The sequence below is a fragment of the Camarhynchus parvulus genome, chromosome 1A (assembly GCF_901933205.1).
Source record: "Camarhynchus parvulus chromosome 1A, STF_HiC, whole genome shotgun sequence".
Taxonomy (NCBI): domain Eukaryota; kingdom Metazoa; phylum Chordata; class Aves; order Passeriformes; family Thraupidae; genus Camarhynchus; species Camarhynchus parvulus.
The window spans coordinates 24,143,422-24,168,136 of NC_044586.1; the positions used below are offsets into that span (position 1 = coordinate 24,143,422).

The 24,715-nt window shown below is 44.6% G+C and overlaps 1 protein-coding gene across 4 annotated transcripts in view; it reads right to left on the reverse strand.

The window, feature by feature from the left end:
* The window catches only part of TCF20 (transcription factor 20), a 131,122-nt gene extending 115,556 nt beyond the window's left edge, over positions 1 to 15,566 (reverse strand). For 2 of the 4 annotated variants that reach the window (XM_030960560.1, XM_030960554.1), the window contains exons 1-2: positions 15,165 to 15,566; positions 3,625 to 3,735 (exon numbers count right to left, since the gene is read on the reverse strand). The gene's annotated coding sequence lies outside the window, so the exon portion shown is untranslated. Of the gene's footprint in view, positions 1 to 3,624; positions 3,736 to 14,808; positions 14,864 to 15,164 lie in introns of those variants that run through there. The other 2 variants (XM_030960555.1, XM_030960558.1) reach the window with 2 other exon arrangements.
* Between the last annotated feature and the right edge of the window lie 9,149 nt (positions 15,567 to 24,715).

The following is a 24,715-nucleotide window of genomic DNA, read 5'->3' on the forward strand; positions in this document are numbered from 1 at the left end:
CTGCTCAGATTTTCCTGGTCCTGAGGAAACAGGAGAGATTCCAGCAATTCCAGTTTCTCCTTCCTTTGCTTTTACAAAGCTCCCATGGTGCCATCTGAGAAAAACCTACTGTAATGGCAAAGCATAAGGGCAAACTTGTCTGAACACCATTGGCAGTGTAGAGTTTTTTCATACTGCATTCAATATTGCTAACAATTACTTATACTGCATTGGAGTTGAAGGACCTCAGTAATATCAGGGCACCTCGAGCTCAGCACAACTTACACACCAACAAATGTCTGTGTCTGACTCACAGGCTAGTAAAGTTGTTTAAGGTAGAAGGGCTTCAAAACAGATCATCATTTTAAAGCAGCCATGAGTTGACAACAGTTTGTACAATTATCACAAACCACTCAAAAAAAGCTTCCAGTACACCTGGGAAGCAACCATGTACACATGTAAGTACCCTGTATGCCCCATAACTCAGCAAGTGCTTTTTGCAGCTCCCTTCTACACTCAGTCATGAAGGATATAGATCATTACAGCCTCCAGCTATAGAGCTTTAGCTCAGAGAGTAGCAGCTCACACTTTCAGCTCTGGAGATCCCCAGTTCAATCTGCTGCATGTCAGCCAAGAGGGCAGCTGTCATATAATTACAGCCACAACTTTGCATGTGAAAAAGTAGGGAGAGCGAACAGAGATCTTATTATAGAATTCTAGTTGCAACCTGCTGAACAGCTCCCTATTTAAAGTAACTTCTTGTAAAGAGGAGGGAGAGGGGGCCAAAAAAAAGAGGAAAAAGAGGAAAGAAAATCTTTCAACTCAGCTTCCCAATTCCCTCTGTTTTGCAGAACAAACCACTGCTGCTTTGCAGCCTTTTGTTCCAAATGCTTATGTACACTAGATGAAGCACACAAGTGCAGAGCCAGGAATAAGGCTCCTGGTTTATCAGTCCAAAAACGAGAAAAAGGAAAAAAAAAATTCTCACTGCTGCAACTGAGGCATCTGAAGTCAAACAAGGCATCATAGTTTCTTCCTGAACTATAACCATCCCACAGCAGCCAACCCATTTAGTTATTCAATTTAAGTATTAAAATTTAAGATCAAGAAATCTTAAGTCAATTGCATCCTGTTTTCTTCAAGCTGTACATACACACTCTTAGGAAGATTTAACAGAACGGAGAATCCAGGAAGAGAGTATGTTTGAAATACAAAGGTACAAAGCATAGTGAAAAATTCACTCTCAAATTGAAAGTTATTTTAGTGAGTGCAACAGAAAACAATAAGACCAAGTTTCTTCTTATCCATTCATCTTTCTGCACATTCTTCTGCGCACAGAGTCATTTTTGAGCCAAACTTTCTTCCAAACCAAGACAGTCAAAAACTACATTTGAAATAATGTAATCCAGTTTTTGAAGAAATTGGAAAAAAAAATCAGTTTTCCCCCAAAAACAATTCTGGAAACCTATTTGAAGCTTAAGATACAGATTCCTTGCAGAACATTGTTTTCTCTTTGACAGTTCCATCCATCCATCCATCCATCCATCCATCCATCCATCCATCCATCCATCCATCCATCCATCCATAACCCAGCAGTACAAAACCTGTGGATCTCCCACTGCATGAGGTGAATCAACCGTTCTGGACCACAAGTAACAAATGGGAGCAAACTCTCCAACTTCCTGCAAACTACTTATCTGCTTGCTAAATACCACTTAAGTGGACTAATCTGACTCAAACTGCTCAGTACCCGCCTGCAAGAACACAGGCTTGCTGAAACACGTCAACAAGTTCATGCATTCTACACCACTGGCCCTCCAAAGCTCCCTGAAACACACTGCCATGCTTCCAACAAGATCTGAAGTCCCAGCTCTGCAGCCAAGCTGAAAGGTGCTCAGGTAAATGCTAATGCCAAGCACAAACCTGCAACTGTAAACTCCAGAACAGAATTCAGCAACACTTTGTATTTAAACCAGTTGAGTTCTCTGCTGACATGCTCTCGGCCTTGTTTCTGAAGACCCCTTTTGATTTAGCTGAGTCTTCTGCTTCTCCCTTCAAGCAAGACCTACTCTGGAAACACACAAACTAGCTGACCATCTCCCTCCCTTAAGAAGGGAGTAAGGCAGAGAATAAAGGACATGAAGCCCAGTTTTGAAGAAAGCTACATGCAGCTTCAGCAGCACAGATGCATTTGGGGTTGATTACGGACATGCAACAAAACCCTGACTGGGGCTCATCCCACAGGAGGAATCCATAAAAAATTCACCTTCCACTCACCTCCTGCAACCAAGGAAAGCTCACAAACATCTGAGCCACACTTGTCCAACAAAAGCAGTATAACCCTATGCAGAGATGACTGAAATGAAACATCACCATGCTATTTTCTGGTATTACTTCTGTGAATTCAGCACTGCTGAAGGGTTCCAGATAGAAATGCTCTGAAAACTCAAATCCTCGGCCTAGCTTGAGAACACATGCAGGGGGAACACCAGCAAAACTTATACATACTTTTCTCATCTCTTCCAGCCTCCCAAGGCTGAAATGACTGACAAAGGTCCAAAATGAGGAACACACATAATTAACATTGCACTACTAGTCTCACTGTTGCTGCAATAGTCTAAAGACTTTACAGAGACAGGCTCTGCAGGGAAATGCTACTTTACTTCAAAATCATTCATTCAGGAAACTTACAGAGAAAAGAATCACTCTGCAGCACACTCTGTCAAACCCCTCAGATTTAAGACCTTTCATTTTTAAAGCAAAAGCAATTTTAACAAGAACAGGAAATTGATGTGAAGTGTAAGAATCTTCAGATTTCAAGTGAGCAACAATGGAACAGCATTACTTCCGGACACAAATCCCAGCACACACATCTTCTCACGCCTGACCTGGAAAGCCCATCCCACTTCTGACAGCCAGGTAAACGTTCTGTTTCTGCAGCCTCTCTGCTGGAACAGCCAACTGGCATACCAGCAGGAAGACAATGGGGAGCCATGCTCTACCAACTGGAAGGAAGCCAAAAAGCCACTTCAGTTTGTTCTTGGATTGCAACCTGTGTTTTACACCCATGCAAGGCTCCAGATTCACATTCCCACCAAGCTTTTATTTCATTCCAGGTCTCATGCAGTACCTGCTGCCACAGTAGCCACGTGACCACAGGCAGTACACAGAGAGATGCAGCTTCCTACTGACATATTCCCTCCTCTCCCCTGTTGCAAGGGGAACAGTTTATGCAGGGGTATTAGTCTGCTTTACATTAATTTCAAGAACTAGGACAAATAACCTGAACTTTGACATTTCTGAAAAGAAGTTAAATTATTTTCATCTCTCTTAGTAATCAGAATAGATTTACTTTTCATTTAAAAGATGAAATTTCCCTCCCAAAATATCTGAAGTAGTTACTGAAATGTTTTCTTTACCAAAGCCTGCAAAGCCTCAACGCTGTTAATAACATTTTGAATATAAAGAGGCACAACTTTGCTCCATACCAACAAAAAAAACCACCAAACCCAGTCAAGTTTTCACACAATGAAGCAATTAATTTTTAAACTAGTACTTTCTATTAAAAGTTCTCACATTTAAAAACCCAGAAAGGTTTCCAGTAACTCTAGACACTGATGGGAACAAAGAAAAAACAGACCCTACCCCCAGCTGGATGGCATTCCTCTCTTTGGGTGCAATGTGGTAACATTTGATTGACGCATCTGATCCATTCCAAAACTCCAGGCGTTGTTTTAATCATCAATGGGTAGAATCCTATTAATTTTCAGGGGGAAAAAAAGAAAAACAGAAAAACAAAGTAGAATATGGATACAGGACACAGAGCACCCCACATTTGTCTAGCAGATCCAGCTGATTTAGCTAGATCCACAATAATCAACAGATTGAAGACTGAGTTGATGACAGAAACTCACATCTACCAGCAAAAGCCCCTTTTTCCATTCCACCCTCTTTCTGTCATCTCAGCTCAGCCCAGTCTCTCAACACAACCTGGAACATTAGTCCCAAACCAAAGGAAATGAAATAGGAATAGGGAAAGGAGTGGGAAGAGATAAACCAGGGTAAATAGAGATAGCATGAAAAGCCCATTGGCATGCAACCAAGAGCCTACACAGGCCCTTGCTACAGCAGAAAACAGGAGATCAAGCACGTACGAGGAGACAGCGGGAGAACAGATGTGGGAGGAAGGTTCAAGTGTCCCTGGGCTCAGGGGGGAAGAAATGGCAGCAGAGCACAGCAGTGAGCCCCAGCACACACAGTGATCTCAGCCTTCAGCAGCAGCAGTACCAGGTGACCCACTGGCTTGGTGTCTGCCATCATAGGCATTTTCAGTATATCAATATTGATATTGGATGGTACGAGCAATGTCATGTGAACCTTCTACATCAACTAAGGCTTCCCAGTCTGCCCATAAATTTATTTGGCTATCAGCCAAACCCAGATCTACCAATACTAATCACTTTTGCTCTGAAATAAGCCTCCACTTACAGACTTGCAACGAACAGTCGCTGTTGTTTCATTTCAGCGCTGATGAGAACTGCAAGCCCTAAGGACCCACAAACAAAAGAGGTAAATTCTAAAGGAATTTACCCATTCCAGAAGCAGACAGAAGGTGAGCATCTGACCCTTCCAGCTGGCCAGCCCACACATCAGACCAGCCCACATCCCATTCAATTGAACCTGGAGACTGGTATCTTCCCACTAGAAGTGGAAATCTGGCTGAATGGTCACCAGGACATCAGGAAAATACTCCTCATCTAGCTGACCAGTTGCCTGTTTGGGAACACAAGCTGCACAAAGGTCTTCAGACATCCTGCTTTTCCTTGGTTGTTCCTTATATCTGTTCTGTGTTCCCAAGTCTCAGGAGGATTACCAGCAGGGAAGTGCTGGGTGAGGAAAAGTAGAAAAGGCAAGAACAAACTGATGTACTGCAAAGGGAAGGAAGCAGCAGGTTGAAGATGGGATTTCACTGTAGGAAAACTGATTGCTAGAGTGCAGAGCAGAATCTGGGGGGAACAGGAGGTGCTGGTCACAGAAATGAGGCAGGCAAAGACTTGCTACTACAGGGAACAGGAAAGGCCTGTAGCCCCAAGCTGATAAATCAGATATTGCTGCCAAAGTCTCACACCAGCCCCGAAAGCCTCTAGCACTGACTGGGGGGGCTCAGCAACAAATTGGATCTGCCACAAGTATGTCCACCCAACAGTTTCAGGTAGACACTTAAGTTATCTCAGGTCCAGACCATTAAATGCCCTGATGATAAGGACACAGACCTTGATTCCACATGACAGGTCACATGGAACTCGCACAATGAGAAGGACACACTGCTTTGCCCAGCCTGCACAAGGACCACACAGCTGCAGCTCGTGCCTCCCTTAGGCTCCTCAGAGCCAGTGGCTGCATTCCCAGCCAGCCTGCCTTTGTAACCAACCCCCTGCCTGCCAGGAGGGCCTGAACCCTGCACCATCAGCAGTGAAAGCACAAACCTCCACCTCATGCTCTAAATAATTAAACTCTGTGGGAGCATCAACAGACTCATAAAACTCTTACACAGACCAAGCCAGTCATTAATGGGGGTCAAAGATGAGCGCTGTATTTTTTTTAAGAGTGCTTTGATGCATGGGGAGAGTGGTGAGAGGAGATCTTCATTACCTTTCTTTGGTACCTGATGAATTTTTCCTTTCCTGGCTATCAACACCTCCTACTTCCACTCAAACCCCATACTGCTCGCAATCATCTGGACAGCCAGAGACAATTGGAAGGTGTGTTTGGATGACATCTGTGCTAGCTGGTCACCTGCAAGTAGGGAAGCAAGGGGCCTTGCTGAGCAAAGCCAGGCTCTACCAGAGGCTCAGCCGGTGCTTATTACGAGGTTTGGGTTTCCCCAGGGCCAGTGCAGTGCTTAAAGTCATGCAAACCACAACCTCACACAGTCTCCCCTACAGCAAGGCACGGAGCAGAGCACAAGGCAGTAAAATATGTCAGGATTATTAGCTTGGGCTCAGAGCCAGAGCTGGGAGCTGCCACAAGGGTAGGGAGGCTGCCTGCAGCCCTGCAGGTCAGCAGGAAGGAAGTGGAAGTCCCCTGACAGGCAAGGAGAGGCAGCATGCAGGAAAGGCAAGCCATGGCTGAGAAAAGGTCACAGAAACACCAGTCTGACCCACCCCTTCTAGCATTAAAATACATACATATCATACATACATACATATATATACGTATATATATATATATATACACACACATATATATATACACACATACACATGTGAGCTTCTTGCTCCTGTGCTTTGTTCAGACATTTTAAGAAGAGGTCTGCTCTTCCCATTCTATCTACATTGCCCCGATCCATATCAGCTTTGGAAATGGCTCCTTAGACTTTCCTTGGTTAGAAAGAAGGGAAAGCAGGCAGTTTTGGGGAAAGAATCACCACAAGACAAACACCCCAAGCAGCAGGCACGGGTGCTGGATGCTCTGTTGGCAGCTCCAATTCCAGCTTGCACCAGCACAGCCTCTGCCTGCTTTCTCTGCTGCATTTGCTTTGTGTGGAAGAGAGGCCCCAGACTGGAAGTGGCTCCAGGATCACTGTTACTGTGCCAAAAAAGTGACTGGTGTAGCAAGGCCAGTTTCTATTTATTAATTATAAGTATAATTATAACTGATAGATGCCCCTTTTTACAGGTCATTAGAAACCTTCTCCTAACAAGCTCCGATACTTGGACATGCAGAGGGAAGTTAGGAGATTTACACACAACATCAGCATTCATCTTTTCCATCATGGCAAAAGCAGCAGCTGTTACTTCCCTTATTCTTGGAAATAAGGGAGGAAATAGCTAGGACTCTTGAGCCTTGGCACCTCTTCCCTCTCACCCTTTGGCTACCAGAGCTCCTGTTCCTATTCAGGGCAGAAGCGCTCCACAGGGCACACATTCCAGGGGGCTGAGCCATCCCACGTGGCCAGGCTCAAAATGGCAGACAGCGATGAATAGGATAATTAGAAAGTACAACAGCAACCACAACATAAAAACAAGCAGCTTCTATTACAAGAAACAGTTCTATGGCATGGCTAGATCCATCACCCCATATGCTGGGTTGTGGTGGTGCCTCAGGAGCTACTATTATCTGTTTGCAATCACATTTCAGCCCGTCTTTCTGCTTAATGCTTGAAAAGCAAAGCTAATCAGATTCACTCTCTCTTTCTGCCTAATGTCTCCAGTTCTCAAGCATGCTCCGTACTGCTTCAACTGATGTTCAAGTAACACTAGCCAGAAGCATGCAGTGCCAAAAAAAAAAAATTAATTTTAATCCTTCTTTGCACCTATTTTGTCTAAAATTTCTTCTATGGTTGATCTTTGCAAACAAAAGTCAGGAAATTCCCATTTTCCCCTCTACACCACACCCAGCTCCCATATGAGTTCCCTTCTTCAAACTGCTCCTCCAGTGGTATCTGGGCAATTAATTATAGCACAGACTTCTCAGGCTGCCCTCTTATTCTCTGGAATAGCTTTTTAAAATATTTACTGGCTAGGAACCTCCAGATTAGGATGTCTTCTGCTGGCACTGTAATAGCCCCTCTTTGTTAATCTATCTGAAATGACCATCACATGCTCTGCTACTCCCTCTCACTCCAGTACTATTTAATTACTACAATCCTACATGGGAACTCTAACGTGCTCTCAGCATTTCAGGTCTGAGGACAAACAGGACTCCAAAAAGGCTGCTTTTTAACTGCATTCCTTTGCACTCCAAAGGACAGCTGGAGCATTGCTGGAGTCAGCTACAACACCTGGATCTTTATTAGAGCAACCATCACAAGAGCAGATAACCTGCCCCCAGACAGGGCAGATTGCATGAAAATTCAGCAAAGTGATCCAGGAAATCCAGGAAGAGATTGGCTTACATGAACACCCATCATCATGAGGAGAAAAGTTACCCATTACAAACACAGTAGAAGATTTGCCAGAAGAGCAACAATTTAAAAGAAACAAAAAAATCAGCAAGTATTTACATGAGAAGAGAAAGAGATGTAGGTGGAAGACAAATCTGCCAGGAGACATATCTCTATCCAGGAGGAGTGAAAAAAAAGGGAGACTGCAGAGATGAAACCCCAGACAGCCCATCAGCTTGTGCATCTGTACACATTCCCCAGCTAATACCCACTACACCAATCAGAACAATGGCAGCTCCAGAGAAGACCCCGATTATCCAAGCTCCTTCACTAACATCTTCCCCAGAGGCTGCATGCATGTGCAAAGAAATGGAAAAAACCCATATCTCTCAATGAGATTACTTCCAGCATTTTCTATATTGCCCCCACTCTTACAAATGTGTCTTTAAAAAAAACATTGCAGCTGGCTTATAAATGTGTCAGTTTTTAAAAAACCCAAACATAGTCTTGAAAACAAAGACACTTTGTACTCGCCATATCCAGTGGCATCATTATTTAATATCAATGCATTGATTCTTTCCTTTATTCACTCCATCCTTGGAACACAAAACCACTGTAAAAGCCACCCAGTGTATAATCTTACCATTCAACATGACACAACCCTACAATAACCTTTCTTTTGCCATGTCTTCGGCTACCAATGAGAAGAATTTAGGTTTAAATGCTTCAAAAACCCAACCCAACTACAGTACAGCATGAAACAAATCTCTAACTCTCAAAGCAGGAGCGAATTCTCTCATCCCTCCCTATGATTTTCCTTATTTGAAAATGGTTGCACAAACATTTCTAATTTGTGCAGCACACCAATTGCAACCTGCCCCTCCTGCCAAGTACAGCTGCTGGGTCAGTCCACACATGCACAGGCTCACTGCATCCTGCTGCCTCTGGCACACTGCTCTTCACTGACGTCACCTCCACCTTCATGTTGTAGAAAATTCACCAGGCAGGGACTCTTTTTGCTCCTTTAGCCATAGGGCTATTGCTGTAGGCCAACAGATGCCTCCATCTCATCTCCAAATGCACACTCCGACCTGCACTGTGCTCCTGCTAAGCAGATGCTTGGGCACGTGTCTCGTTGGACACACGTCCTCCCCGCAGCCAGCACGGGCTAATGCAGATACACCAAAACAACCCTGGCACAGCCAAGGCACAAACACCACCCTGCCAGTCAGCAGAAGCAAAGTTTGCCTTGGCCAGTTCACATGGAGCCTGAGCTTTATCTCACCCCAGGCTTCATCACATTCCTGAGCAAGACAGCACTATTCTACAATACCACAGCAATGTCCTGCAAGGGACAATTTTTTCTGCAGGTGTCTGAAAATTGCTTAGGCAGTAGCACCTGGAACAACTGCAAGCCACAGTTTGGAGAAGGAGAGACTTCCTCCTGGTGCCATGGTACTCAGCTCCAGGCCTGGCTCACCATGGCATGCAGAAAATTCTCCAGTTGTTTCCTCTTCTTGTCATTTACCCCAGACCACCTGATCCCACCAGCTCCAGGGTCTCGGTCCAAACAGCCACCATCACCAGGTTTGGAGAAGAAGCTCTTTTACAAACTTGGCCTACAGCTGTCCCACCAGGCACTTTCCTTCTGCCCTCTCATAAAGAATGATTACAGCTACTATTTTTTGAACCTGTTAATAATAACGCATGAGCCTAATAATAATAATTCTTAGGCTCCCAGCAATGGGCTCTCAGGAACTACAGTATGTCTCCAAGTGCAGAGGCAATGAAACTTTTCCCTTTTTTTCTCCTTTTGAAAATACTGCTTGGGAATGAAGTCAGCATCTGGAGGCACATGAGCATATCTGAGGGACAGAAGAAGTGCAGGGGGGAAGGGAGGGATCTGAAAATGAAAGCTGAGGGTGAGGCTTCACATTACAACTGAACCAGGCTAATAGGTCACTGCTGCCAAAAAAGGGGGGGCCCATTTTCACCTTTCTTTCATTCCTTACCTTTCACTGCTGGCAAAACAAATCTCGCCCCTCCTTAGTGGCAGCTCTGATACGAGCCTGAACCTGGCGAACAGGTTCAGCTCTCTGTCCCAGGAGAAAACAATTCACTTTTTTTTGGTTTTGGGCAAGTCAGCTTTCCAAAAGCTGAACAAGCTGTATCCACAAGGCAAGAAATATGGCCACAGAGCCAGGAGCAAGGCATGATCACCCCTCTTAGGAACAGCAAGTGGTTACATTGGGTCAGCCACAGCAAGAAAATCCATCCTAACGCACATCAAACTGCAGTTTCATCCAACAAGGATACTGGTCAGCACAAAACAAGAGACTTAGGTGAAAAGCCTGCAATAGAGGTGTTTGCTAATACTCTTAAACCAGGTAGTTTTACCTAGTTTTACCTGGTGTCCACACCAGTAGTGTTTATGAAGGCAGCCATGCAGATGAACAACAACACTAAAACTGAGCGGACCCAAACTAGACAGAAATACAAGAGGTACTGCAGGATTTCCAATAATAATTTTCCCTATTCCTAAATTGGACTTTGTTATTATCAAACAAGATGGCTGCCTTCATTACTATGGTAAAGAAATGTCTGTTTTCATTATAAACTTAACAGTTAGTTTCAGGGTGAATTTTTCTTTTCCCATTAGCTTCTACATCATCAGATGAACAAAAATTATGCTTTTCTTTTATTAAAAAAAAAACAAGCCCATATTAACTCCACTGTCTTTATTTCTCTCCACCTCCTCTGCTCAATTACTAGAAGCAATTTACAGACAATAAATGTAACTTCACAGCTGCCTGTATGAAGTATCCCCTTCATTTTATAGATGAGGTTACAGGCTATACAGAAATTAATATCAGCAAGGTCTACTTCAAAGCTGGATAAGCAGGAGGAACAGATGCACTCTTAAAGAATACAGATCATGACTGTACTCTAGTAAAACTAGTAATAAAGGATTAAGAATGTTGCCAGTTGGATATAAATTCTTTGAATGTATCTGCTTAAACACAGTAACAAAAGCTGGCTTTGAGGTTTTGCTTGGGTTTATTCTGTTATTATTAGGAACAGCATTATGAGATTTCAGATATACTGCTCACAGACCAAACATGCTGGCTTTACCAGTAAGCATTGCTTGACCGCTCACCTCAGGACTCAGAGGCTCTCTTCCCAGCTGGTGCATGGTCACCAGGAATCTGCTGCTAGAAACTCTGGGCGTAATTTTAATCAATACAGATAAGCAAGCCAGGAGAGAGTCCAGGGTTATCTGACATAGCCTCATGGGCTTCGGCAGGGCTAGAAGCAGCAAGAACCAGTGTCTGTTGTTACAGCTGCCAGCCATGACTGTGAAAAAGCATTGGGAGTAGCAACACTAAAGGGGAAAAAAAAAATCCAAAGGCGCAGTTTTGTGCAGGCACGCTTCTGATGATAACTGCTCCTTTAGGCTTCATAAAAATGCACAGCAAACTTGTCTTCTTCCACACATTATCAGAGCTCAGAAACAACACCTGAGTCTAGTTATACAATTCAGCAGGCACAGCTTCTTCTAGGAAGCAACCACCACTGGCATGCAGGTACTCCAAAGGCTGAGTCATCTCAATAGGCCCTTCAAGGGAAAATAATCCTATTAAGAATTGGTGCGCTGGTATTGAAGGCAAAAAGGAGTGTTAATTTTGGCAGTTAATTACACTGCTTCCACTCCATCCATTTTCTACCAAACCTAACACCTGTAGGTTAGTAAATTCACCATGCTCCTCCATCCATCCCCAAGGTCCTTTCTTGACCCTAATCCCCTCTTTAGCCAGCAATTGCCCATCATTGCTCCTGTTTCCTTATCCCTGACTAACACAAATTAGTATTTGTACAACCACAGAGCTTGAAAACCTGATTTAGGACTTAGGCCTTAATTTCCATCCTGCATACAAATTCCTTCACCTGAGGACAGGTTACAGCACTCCCCCCTCTCCTAAACCCTCCCAAAGGGGTGGACTGAGAAGGAAATCAGCGGCTTAGGTCAAGATTTTTACTTTTGAGACTGGTAGATCTCTGTTGTGGAGACTGATCCACTGATATTTTTCTATTATAAGAAACATATAAAATGCCTAGAATTTGATATCTGCTTTTTAATTAAATTGAAATAAGTAAATCACAGCCTGTTGCCATGGAGAATGAACAGACACGGCCTCTTGACTCCAGGGCAGGATCAAGCAGGAGAGGCAGACAAGGCTGTGAAATTAAAAACACCTATTTTAAAGCAAATGGTCTTGATAATTAGCAAAAAATGTGGCATAGGGAAATAATATAACCATATGGCAGGAAGTGGTTTTCAAGGTGAACTACAAAGCCGTTTTAAATAAGTGAATAAACTGCTGGAGCTGCTGGGTCACCCACAGAATCATATATTCAGGATTAAATGTGATTTGAAAAATACACTGAAAAATAGCAATTAGCTCTTCTTTCACTTTCCTACCTATAGCCTGCATCTGTGTCTGTTCTTATTTTTAAGGACTTGTTTCAAGCAACTAATGCTTGCACCTATCTGCAGTTACCAGAGTGTCATCAGACATTTTCAAAAGCCTTGCAGTTTACCCTGAAGCTAGAACCAAGTTTATGGGACATAAAACCTTCTATCTATTACTCAGTGTCATCATACAATCCTGGTCAGGTCATCAGACACTAATAATCATTCCTGAATCTGTGCATCCTTGTTATGACTTCCATGACAAAGTGACTTTGGAGGGAATTTGCCCTCCACACACCGTGTGCCCAATCCTGTGCTACACCTCTCAAGAAGCACAGCTCAGAGAGAGTCAAAAAGTACTTCTGGTTTATCAGGGGAAGGCTGACAGCACATCCACGCTTGGCTGGCGGACAAGAGCCTTGCACACTCCCTTCCCAGTTTGTCTGGAGCACAGGACATCAAAATATTCCACCCCTTTTAAGACACTTCTGCTCTGCTCAGATCTAAAAGGGCTGCAGCAAGGAAACCCCCTCATCACCTTCTTGAGCCCAGCCAGGGCAAATCTGAGCAAGACTGTCTAACAACTTCCAGTAAGCATGTGGCCAAAGAGCATCAAATTCGTAACAGCTTAAAATACTGTAAACTGTACCTGATGACTCAGTTTCAAAAATGCACTGTACATTCTTTTAAAGGGAAGGGACAGATGAACTAACTTTCACTTCAAACCTCCCATCCACGCTAGAGAAAAAGCCAACCTTTCCTCCTATTCCATGAAGACATAAGTTATCAGCCACAATCATTTGGTCTTGCACCAGCAGTTAATGACCCACATTAAACAAACTCTCAGGGTCTCAGATCAGACCCTTTTGACACAACTAGTTGGTTACACTGAAAATCAGTCACATTCTCAACCCTCAGCAGCCCAATTCGAGCCAGCTATTGAGAAGTTACCTTCTGTTTTCCACCATGACCAAGAAACACCCACAAAGTGAGGAGAGTTGGGACAGAAATCTTGGGAAAAGAAGGAGTTGTGGAAAAACACACAATTAAAATTAGTATTCTCTGTTTACACAGTTTTGGCCAGTTTTGGAACATTTGCTGCTTTTACTAAAGTCACACTGCTTAAGACATTTGGGTTCCATTAAAAATAAACTCCAGGTCCAAGTCTGCATGAACATAGGCATAAATTTGCAAATCTGGTTCACCCTGAAGGACACCAATTCCTTAAAAAAGCTAGGGTGAGGGCAGCACACGTGGGCTAATTCATAGTTTTTGAAAAGTCAAGGCTAACAGCTGTATCTGCCCAATTTCTTTGCTCATGCACCCCATTTCTTCCCAAACCCTGCAGCGAGAGGAGCTGTGAAACACCTCGGGACACATCAGCTGCACTGGAAGATGCTACACACACCCTTGGCTTCCTCACTGCCCAGCACCTTCCCTGGCATGCCAACAGTTTCCTGCTGCTTGAACCACAGTCCTGCAATACCACCCAAATGCAAATGGCTTTGCCAGAAACTGCTTCTGCCCTAAAGGGCACCTGGCACATCGAGGGCAGCAGGTGGCTTGTGTCTCCTCACTTCATAGTTCTACTTACATTTAATTTTGACTTGAAGAGATTTAACACAATTATAAATGCTGGCCAAGCATCTCCCTTTGAAAGGGAACTGCATTTTCTTCTCCATCCACACAAGCCAAGATAACCACACAGAAGAAGACTCCTTCCCAGGGACACTCCCAGCTGGACAGAGCCAGGGTTTAGGGGCGCCTCCATTAAAACTCAAGCCAGTGGTCACTTGGCATATGAAGGAAGATGCTAACCATGCCCAGAAGAGATTACTTTCATATCACAGCATACTGGGCCACAAGCCAAAAATATTTTTTTTAAAACAAACAACAACAACAAAAACCACAACAACAACGAAAAAAAAAATCCCACTTAACAACCAAAACCAGACAAAAAACCCCCACACCATCCCTCACACTGTTCCCTTCAGCAGCATCACACTGAACCACACACACAATAGAGGGGCCAAGAACCCTGCCCAGGCTGTCCACAGCTCCTCATTCCCATCACCCTGCAAGCCCCTCCTGCACCCCCAGCAAACATCCCCAGGACTGCCTTCACCCACCCACGAACTCTGCCTGACATCTATGCCCCCGGGACCACGTCAAGCCCCACCAGCCGGGTAGAAGGCTTCCCAAGCAAGCAGAGGCTGCAGCCGCCAGCCTTGCTGGGGTATTTTTCGCCCCGCGGCGCGGCTGCCCGGGCTCCCAGCGGGAGTTTCCAGCCCTGAACCTCGGCGGCTCGAGGAGCGTGTGGCACACGTGCGCGCCCGCCGCTGTCAACAACTTCCAGCCGCCGTCCCAGTGGGCAAGTCCCGGGGGCGGGGGGCTGCCTGCCGCCCCAGCAGCGACCCGCCTCGGGAAAGGACGCTCGTAAGCAGGACAGCGCTTTAACAAAAATAAAGATCACCTTAATATTATCCTTAACAGCCAGAAAGGTCACGACGTGGAGGTCCATAAGGGGGGGAGGGGAGGGAGATGGGGAAGGAGAGGGGAAGGAGGGGGGTGGCAATGCACAAACCCCCACGGTTTTAACTGTTTGACTGCCGCAAAAAATGAAATAACATGAAGTAACCGGAGACTCAGGAGACGGACAGACCCCCACGCGCGGGGACTGCCCGGCTGCCCGAACCCCCGCCCGCCCTTCACACGAGGAAGGCGGCGGAGGGACCCGGGGGAGGGAGGGTGTGGAAAGCAAATCACACCCCCCGCAAACGCCGCGCACGCCGGGATCCCACACACACACGCCCCCTCACCGCCGCTTACCTGTGCGGGCCGGCGGCCCTCAGGGTCCCATGGCAGCCCCGTCCCGCCCCGCCCCGCCCCGTCCCGCGGCGGGCACTGGAGCTGCCGAGCCTTTGTTGCGCGGAGGGGAGAACGGGAACGGGTCCTGTCAGCTCATGTGACGCGGCGGGCTTGGTCTCCGCTGCCCCTCCTCGCTGCTCTCCCCTGCTCGCCCTCCGCCGGCGCTCAACGCAGGCCCCGCAGCCGGGAGCGGGTCTCAGGCCCGACTGGCTGCTGGCGGAGCGGCGGCCGCGGGGGAGGAGGAGCCGGCGGCGGGGCGGGCTCGGCGGCGGGGCCGGGCGCAGAGGAGGGCGAGGAGGGCTCTGGCAGCGGAGCGGAGCGGAGCGCTGCCTGCCTGGAGCGGGAGGCGGCGGAGCCGGGCGGGCGCTGCCCTGCGGTCTGTCCTGCCCCCGCGCCGGAGCCCCGCTCCGGGAGGGGTAACACGGAGCCCCGAGCAGGGGGTTTGTTCCCCTCCTGAGGCTGCTGGCGCTGCGCTTGGGGCCCTGATGCACAGGCCCGGGCCTGCCGCTGCAGTCAGGAAAGTAAATAAAACCGTAATTATGTGCTTTCCAGTTGAGGCTCGCAACAAAAGAGAGGAAAACCCCTCGTTTTCTCGAGAAGAGATCTGAGAAATAGCAGTACTGGATCAGATCAGCATCCTGCCTTTGAGATTGCTGACCAGACAAACCCTAGGAGTTGGCTACAAGAAACAGACCATGGCGCTGCCCCAGAAGACTATGACCATGACCATGATCCTATGGCCAGGCACTTACCAATAGCTGGGGTCTTCGTATTTAACAGCTCTCAAAGGATTTTTTTAATACATTCAGTATTTTTGGTTTTGAACCATTTGAAATGTTTGTGTCTGCTCCATCATGCAGCAAGCATCCAGCTTTCTTCTCCAGAGAGCATTTAATCATCTCCTTTTGTTTGCCAAACTCTAAGTAGGGGGTAGAGAGACATTACCTTCCTGCAGGTCTTTAAAACCCCAATATGCCATTTTTCCTTCACAATCCAAGACTGAAAAACAAACACCACAAAGCCAGGCCTTGTAGAGGAAACACGGGTGAGATTTCTATCAAAAATGCAGACAGCTCAGAAAATCTCAGATTCCCTCATCAAACACAACCACCAGCTGCCCTGCCATGCCAAGATTGCTATTCCATGGGAATCACCTTCGTAGACACCACAGCTGACATTAAAAATGGCACCCCAAAAGCCAGCACATACATGAGAACCTACAGACCATTAAATTTGCTCTATAAAGCAGATGCAATAAGATCAGCAGCCATTCACAACACAACAAAAGGCTGTGAGATTCAGTCAGTCCTGCAGATACTGTTACACCTGCTCTGAGGGGAACACCGGTGATCTGCTTTATACAGAAAGGTCACTCTTCCATGAAATAGATACAAATTTACTACAATAAAGATACGGTAGCAACAGCAGCAATTTTGGAAAATAACTTTTCAAGGAATCAAGGTTTATTTGGTGTTTGTCTAATGCTACCAAAATTAACAAGAATTGGCAAAGTCTCTAACCACATTAGCTCTCTGCCAATCTGTTTTTCTGCTTTTTATTTTAGTCTCTGCTGTAGCATTCTCCCCTGCAACCACGTGCTCCTGCTGATGATAATACTCCATGCTAAAATCCACTCATAAAATAATCTCTTGAACTACTGGCTCTGAAAGGGTGTTTTCCCCCCATGTCTCTCCTGTTAACCTTCAGCCTCTCCCTTTTGCAACTCATTACAGGAAGCAAATCCACAGATGCAAACATAAGAAATAGAACCAGATACCACTGGAGCATCAAATATGAAATATGTCAGCACTGCCTCACAGACAGCATAATCAATGCCCTTCCTCCCATAGCAAATCTGCCGAAATTCTTTGTTCTTGCATGTACTTGTCCCAAATCTCTGCAGTTCATCACTTCATCCAGCACATGAGATACCCCCACAGAAACCATGTGAATGAAACTAAATAATTGCTGTCTTACAACAAGCACATACAGTCAGCCAGCAAAGGACATTAGGAGAGTATTTGTCAGACAGCAACAACATGAACACCTCAATCCTTACCCCAAAGGAGACCAAAACCTTCCCAAAAGCTAAAGCTTGGCATTAAAACTTATAATCCCTCGATACTAAAGCTATGGATTTAAGGGAGATGTTGCCTGCCTAGCCTGTTACAGCCTCCCTGCTGACCTCTCCTTTGTCACCAGCACAAACAGCCCTTTTTCACTAGAGGTCCATGAGAAAACCAGCAGCCTGCCAGTTGCTGCTGTTTATACCCCTTTCCTTTTCACAGGTGCTCCTTTTTTTTTTCTCAAGTGGTCCAATTGATTAATATAATTAGATTAAACTAAGAGCAATTGCATCTAACCTGTAGCTAGCTTGAATATTGCTGTTTTCTGTCAGATCTGATAAAAAGACTCTGAGCCCAATAGCTGTTTGCCTTTTCTAGCTCTATCAGTTGATCTAATACAAGATATTACCTTTCACCACAAACCTTGCTTCCCTAGGATCTTTAGACCATCATGGCTACAATACCATTTTAATGTTTTGCCTTAACTGATTCTTCCATATTCTCTTATCTATGAAATAGAATATGATAAAATGTATTCCCTTCTGTATCACTTCTTACACTGTTTTCATAAACATAATATTCAAGTACCTTCTAGGGCTGCATTAGCTGATCTGACTACCTTCTGTCATATGAAGGGATTGGGGTTTTTTTTGGTTTTTGGGGTTTTTTTTTGTTCTCTCTGCAGGAAGAAAACGATGCATGGAGCAAAGTTTTGGTTTTGTGATGGTTTCATTCCCTTTCCTCTATTCGTGTTGCTCTGTGTTTATACCACAGAAATGAGGACAATGGCAGTTTCTGTGACAGACAGACCTTATTTCCCAAGGAAGCTAATTTCAGACTGTTGTGCCACCCATAGAAACAATCTCCTGCACAAAGCAACATTTTACTATGTCATTCCCCACCAAAGAAAAGCTAATCCATATTCTTGACATTTGGGACAGAAACTTCCTAAGGCAAGAACAGCATTTTCCTTTCTCCAGAAAAAGAGTTTCAACCTGTGATCCTCAGTATGTGACGTTCAAACAGATTGTGGCAGATTATTAACATACAGGCCAGCGCTCTATATGGTTATAAATAGGAAAATCTGGAAACCAAAAAGAGTAACACGCTTTTAATTGCACTGAGGCAAATTATCATAGGACAGCCTGGAAGGGAAATGGTGGAGACAAATTATTTCATGCTAAAAAAAGAGAGGGAATTTAATTTACTTATGTGTAAGGAATCACACTGCTGTTCCTCAAAGAGGAACCCTGAATGATCCCACGTGTCTACAAAGGCAGTAGGTACAACATACGAGCTACTGAAAGACAGAAACTGAGGTGAAGAGAGGAATCATCTGTGCTCAAGCACTGAAAGCAGAAATGCCAGAAGACCTCAGGGAGACAGTAGACAGCAGATTTAATATGTTTTTGCAATGTGATATGGCAGCAAAAAATCATGCAGTTAATTTAATTTGGGGTTGTAAAGGCAGAGACCTCTTCTCAGAGATACAGGCAATAGTCCAATTTTTTAATATAGTAGTGAGACCGCAGCTCGAAGACATGTTTAGTTCTGGACAACGCAGTGCTAGCTACATGTCAACAACTTGGGGGGAAATAAAACAAGAGGAACATAAAAAGATGGAAGGGATTACAGCATGTGTAGGTTGGACAAATAACAACTGTGAAGAGCATCATGGGAATTGCAGGTGAGAACTTCAGGGGTGCAGAAGTACCAGGGAGCAAGACGGAATGTTTAGGGTTATCTGAGTAAGTGTAAATGGTATAAATATAAAGTAAATTAAGTAAGGAAACATTAATCTACAAGACTGCAACATAGCATCCCACAGGAGCTCCCATCAGCTGATTCACAAAAGACTATGGAGCAAAGCACACAAGAAACCACTAAAGAAACCCTGACTGCCGGAAAGGATTACATGAGGACAATATGCCTTTGGGACAATTTAACTGCTCACAGACTGGGACATCTGCAGAGCAATAGGTGCCAGCCCAGTATGTGGAAATCTCCCTTCTCCACACCGTTGCTGGAGGCACTCATAGACCAAAGTAACCATGTGGGTAACCACAGACAGTCTTGTATTCAGAGGGGATGTGGGCAGGAAGGTCTGTTGTCAGAATTTTTCCCTTTTATCACTGTGACTTCCTTGAGATGTCACCGTCTCACCATCTGCAAAAAACAGCAGTGATTTTTTAATATACATTCATTTGGATTACACAGACCTTTGAGTAGATGTCCTGGACAGCACTAACCTCTTCTGAGGTCTGTGGCAGATACAGTCATTAATTAGAATGAAAAAAATCTTTAATATTCCATAGTTAGAGGGATGAAATCAAGATAGGATGTAAAAGATGTAACATAGGAAAGCTTGCACCCATAGCACCTTTCCATCACATTGTGCCATCATATTTTCTAGCCTGCCTGTTATACAGAAAAGGAGACCTGACAGTTTAATATGTTGCTTCAAAGCAAGGGCTGATACACCATGTCACTGCTAAGCCCAGATGTGCCACACACTCATTGCTGGAAGGAAGAAAAAACAGGGGAAAAAAAAGCCCAAACAATTTTATACATGTTCTGTAGGGAGTCTGAATGTCTTTTCTTTTTCATTTGGTCTACCTTTTTTTAACACCACCCTTTAGGGAGGCACGTGCAATGATCATTTTCAGTTCATCCATACACAAAGCACACAAAGGTGCAGTTCCCCATAAGTGTTGACCTTAAATTGTCTTTCTTTACATAGAAATGTCATGATCTTCATGCAGGAAACATTTCTGCTTATTTATGTAAATGAAAAACATGGCCTAATACACATAAATATACAGCAAAAATGTACTAATATTTGACATAATCTTGTAAGGAATTGCTGAAGCATATGCTAAAATTAATTCATCACCCCCCCAGCTTATCACAAATCTGTGACTACTTCATTTGTACTCTGCTTAATGGTCCGTCTTTCTCAGGACAACATACATTACAAATCTCTGTAATTTCATGATCTTACCTTGCAGACCATGCTTAAAGAAAAGGAAAAAATAGGAAAAAAGAAGAATTTTCTCCTTTCTTTTAAATGTAGCTCTTGTCTAAGTGCTCAGACTGGCACTGTCAGCTCTAAAAATTGAAGATTAATCAAGCAATTAAGAATTGATATCTAGTGACTTATCATGGCTGGAAATGAGAGATGCTGCATTCATTTTAGCTCTGCAAGAACCCAAAATAGCTAACCTGATTTTTATGGACCACAAGATCTTAAATCTTATGGGGAGAACAGTTACAATTCCTTCTATTAAAGTGGTTCCTTCAGAACTCCCATCTGCGTTCTGCACATTCCTTAGCAAAGGGCCAGTCTGTACAGAGGGCCATGCTGAAGAGCTGCATACTTCAGATTCACACCCTGCCTTTACCTGAATGAGTCTGAAAGTGTACAGAAATCCCAACAGAGCCAAGATGAAGTTTTGCTTTCTCTCCCCCATGTGCCAGCACAGGATTGCACTGCACTGCTTGAATAAACAACCCAACTGAGCAGGAATTACATCACTTCAAAACTGTGGTTTCCTTTAAACATTAAAAAGAATGGCAAGCATTTCCATTCACATAACTATCAGCATTATCACCTCTCCCCACACCTCCTTCTCCAGTATCTAATTGTTGTGATGGTAGGGACTTCCCTGCCTCCTTCCTTGGGAGTGGAAAGAGCCTTTGCAACTCGGCTACAGTCATCTGCTTTCCTCTCCATGAGCTCAGGAACTTCTTCAGCAATCAGAAAGACTTCATGGGTTGGATGAGCACATTCGCTCAGCACATTCCCTCTGTAAACATTTATTTGGAGAATTACGGCATACACATTTGGACTTCCCGTGGTAATTTGGATCTGATGAGCTTTCCTTATTGTCAAAATGATGGATGCCTCTATAAAAGAGAGGAGTAACTTTTTCTGCAGCTTTGCTACCTCAGCTAGGCAGATGCAGGTCTGATTGATACCTGCATGAGAAATCAAAAATGAAAAGCAAAGTGCAGCACAACCCAGTGCTGGTGACTCAGGAAGAAACTTCATTTTTCCCTAAACTATAAGTAGCTCCATAGCTCTTACTTACCCAGCTACTCGCTTCTTCCTGGGCAACCTGATAGAATTAAAAACACACAAACCTGAATTCTTTTCCAAACTTCACCTCTGTAGTCTTGGAAAAGTAATTTAAGCTCCTGAGTCTCCATTTTTCCATGCATGAAGCTGAAATGACATACTGAGCCTTGCAAGAACTTCTGAAACCTCTGATTTTAATAGTGGTTGTCAGTGCCAAAAGCACCATTATGGACATTACAGCACTAATTCTCTCAAAAGAGAGGGAAGCTCACTGTGTCACAGGTATTTTGGATACAATTATTACCCCTGGAAGTGCTCAGATATCATTGCACAAAATTGTAGGCAGATGAATCTTTCAGATGGGATAGAAACCAGAGGCCCTGACAGGTTATTAAAAGACATAACGTTTTGAAGAAGCCCATATGTTAGCTTTTTCATGTTCACCCTGTTCCAATTTGGATAATTACGTTCTAACTCTTTAAAGCAGGGTGGCTGACCTGCCTGGCCCTACCAGCTGTATATCCAAATCTTCACGTAGCCCAGAGTGATACAACACAACCCACATATTTCAAAAAGCTGAAGGAAAAGAGGAGCTCTAGGAGAGGTTCATCAGCTAGTGAGAAAGATTTCCTCCTGGAATGGGAGCCCTCCCCTCCTGCTGAAACAGTCCTTCCCTGAGAATCAGCTTCTCCGTGCCACTTCCCACAGGAACCTGCCTGGTACTGTCAGGGCACCATCACACTTTGTCCCCAGGCAGCTGCATAGTGGCAGCTCTGTGATGCATAGATGCTGTGAACATTGAAGATTCACACCTCACAACACATTCCAGCAGTTTACAGGCCTAGTTATTAATAGTGAAGGACCTAGTGACATACTAGTTACTAATAGTAATCTACTATTTCTACTGCATTTCTACTTTATCATTAAGAAAGAAAAACATTTCATCCCTCACATAAGTGGAGCCTGGCTTGCCCAAGAACTTGCAAGACACTGAAGATTCTCATTCTTCTCTTGGAGATCACCGGTGCTCTCTGAGCTGCTCCTTTTTTCTTTATAAACTCTCAATGATAATTCACTGTGCATTGCACATCTTGACCACCACAAAATCCCAAAACACAGAAAGTGCAATATCTGAGCCTTCATCAGTTTCCTGACATAGTAAAGAAGAGAAGCAGCATATGGTGCAAAGGATTTTTTTCACCACAGACACACAGTAAATTTTCCCAAACCCAAGATAAGATGCCATTTCCAAATGGTGAAAGAAAGTGGTGGAAATTCCAAGCAGCCCCCAACATCTGTCTAATTTTGCATTTCAGATGCCACTCTGACCCAGTGATGGTGTCAGCAGCTACTCTCCTGTCCTTTGCATGGGCAGTCCTGTGCCAAGACATTGGTGTCTGATGAAGCAATTGCTCCAGAGGTCATGGATGCAAAAGAGGGGAGCCTGTCCTGTCCCCATCTCTTCACAGGTGCTGGTGGCACTTGGGCCAAGGTGCAGACCTTTGAGGAGTGTCAGAGTCACCAGCCCCAGGGGTAGCAGACAGTCCTGGCTGGGGATGTTCTGAATGGCTGTAGCTGCCCACCCCCAGGGACTCTGTGGTCTGAGGGTTACCAGGGAAGCTGGCGGGGGCATGTGGGCACGCAGGGGACAGGAAAGAGAGCAGAGAGGACCTAGGGCACCATCTGGTGGCTTCACTCACTGCCTTCCCTAAATCCCTGTCTCACGGGGTCATCATATGGCATGGCCAAGGGCTGAAAGAACACCAAGTCTTCTCAAGAGACAGCCCAGCTGGAACAAGAGACCCCTGCCCTTGGCCCAGACTCGCACACCTGTAGGCACTGCTGGGTAGGACAGCAGTGCAAACCAGAGCCATGGTAACCATTTTTCTTGGGTGCTGTTCAGTCAAGCACTTCCCTCGATAAAGAACCAGCCCTAGCTGGGTACTTAGAGATGATTTGCAGTAGAGACCCCTGAGAAGGCTAAAGAAGAGAAGACAGAAGTGATGAAGGAGAACACTTTGGACACATGTTTCACTGGCATTATCCCCCACAGTAAGGTCTTGTCTGCAGATAAAGGCAAAATATAGTTTGCACTGTTTCATATGACAAACCAGTACCCATGCAAGAGCTTGTCCTCTGCAGAAAAAGACCAAATCAACAAACCTCTCAAGTGCACCTGGTTTCTGCCTTCTCAAATAAGGATTTGCTGTAAAGCATAATGAAAGAGTCCATTTAAAGGGAATAGATGACTTCAGTGTCACCAACACTAACACTCTTTGTAGCAATGCACTCTCAGGACCAAAGGCTCATGTCTGGTGATGAAAGCAAAGGATCCTAGTCCTAACACAGCACCTCCTTTAGAAGAAGGCAGGCAGTGCATTTCCACCTCACACCACTGCTTACTTTGATAACAGCCTCCACTTCCCTGAAATCCTGTCAATAGAAAAGAATAATTCAATACCTGGGAATCAAATGTTATACCACTACCAGCAAGCTTGCTCTATGCATAACAGCACCATGCTGGGGGAAGCAAGTGAAGCTGAGGCCCTTAGAGACACAGTTTTTAACAGGAATTCATTCTCAGCATTGAGTTTAAAGCAAAATGTATAGGGTGAACACAATAAGCTAGTCACTGCTTCTCACATTTGTGGAGCTGGGGAAACTGATCCATAATTTCCTTTTTTTTCCCCAATTGCGTAACACTTAGAAATGAACACATTTCCTCTTGCTAGTAGCACTCATTTTTTGCACCTATCCTCATGGGCCACAGAGAGCCAGGTAAGACAAAAAGACCAAATGACAACAAAAAGATCAAGTGACTGCCTTTTCCCCGAACAAATCTCTGCTATAAAGTAGTTATACCAATATTATATAAATTATTATTTCATAGTCTCTCCTACCTGTGCCTTCAGGCATTTCCTCATACCACCTTGGAAAACTCCATACCATTTAAAAATATCCCTCCTCTCCCAGCCTTCTGCTTTGTGCTTTTCTCTCTCACACAAGCTGTTGCTGCTGTGGCTGCCCATGGTGCATAATACTAAAGAAGTGATTTTAGATTGTGGTTTCATAGCTTTAAACTTCCTTTTTCTCATGCAGCAGCCTTTTAGCCTTCCTCACAGGGCCAGCCCAAAAGCCATTGAAATCAACACAGCAACCCCCACCCTGGTTTTGACAGTCTGGCACGCAGCCCAAATCCTTGCATTTGCCAGTGTTTCTTAGGAATTTTTAATTTTTCACTTAATTGATCAGAACCTGGTATGATTCTTCCAGTACTGTAGCACTGAGTGTTCTAGAATAGCATTTTCCATTCCAAATACTGTTCTTTCTCTTATGTTTTATTTTAAACAGCTTCAGCTTTTTAATAT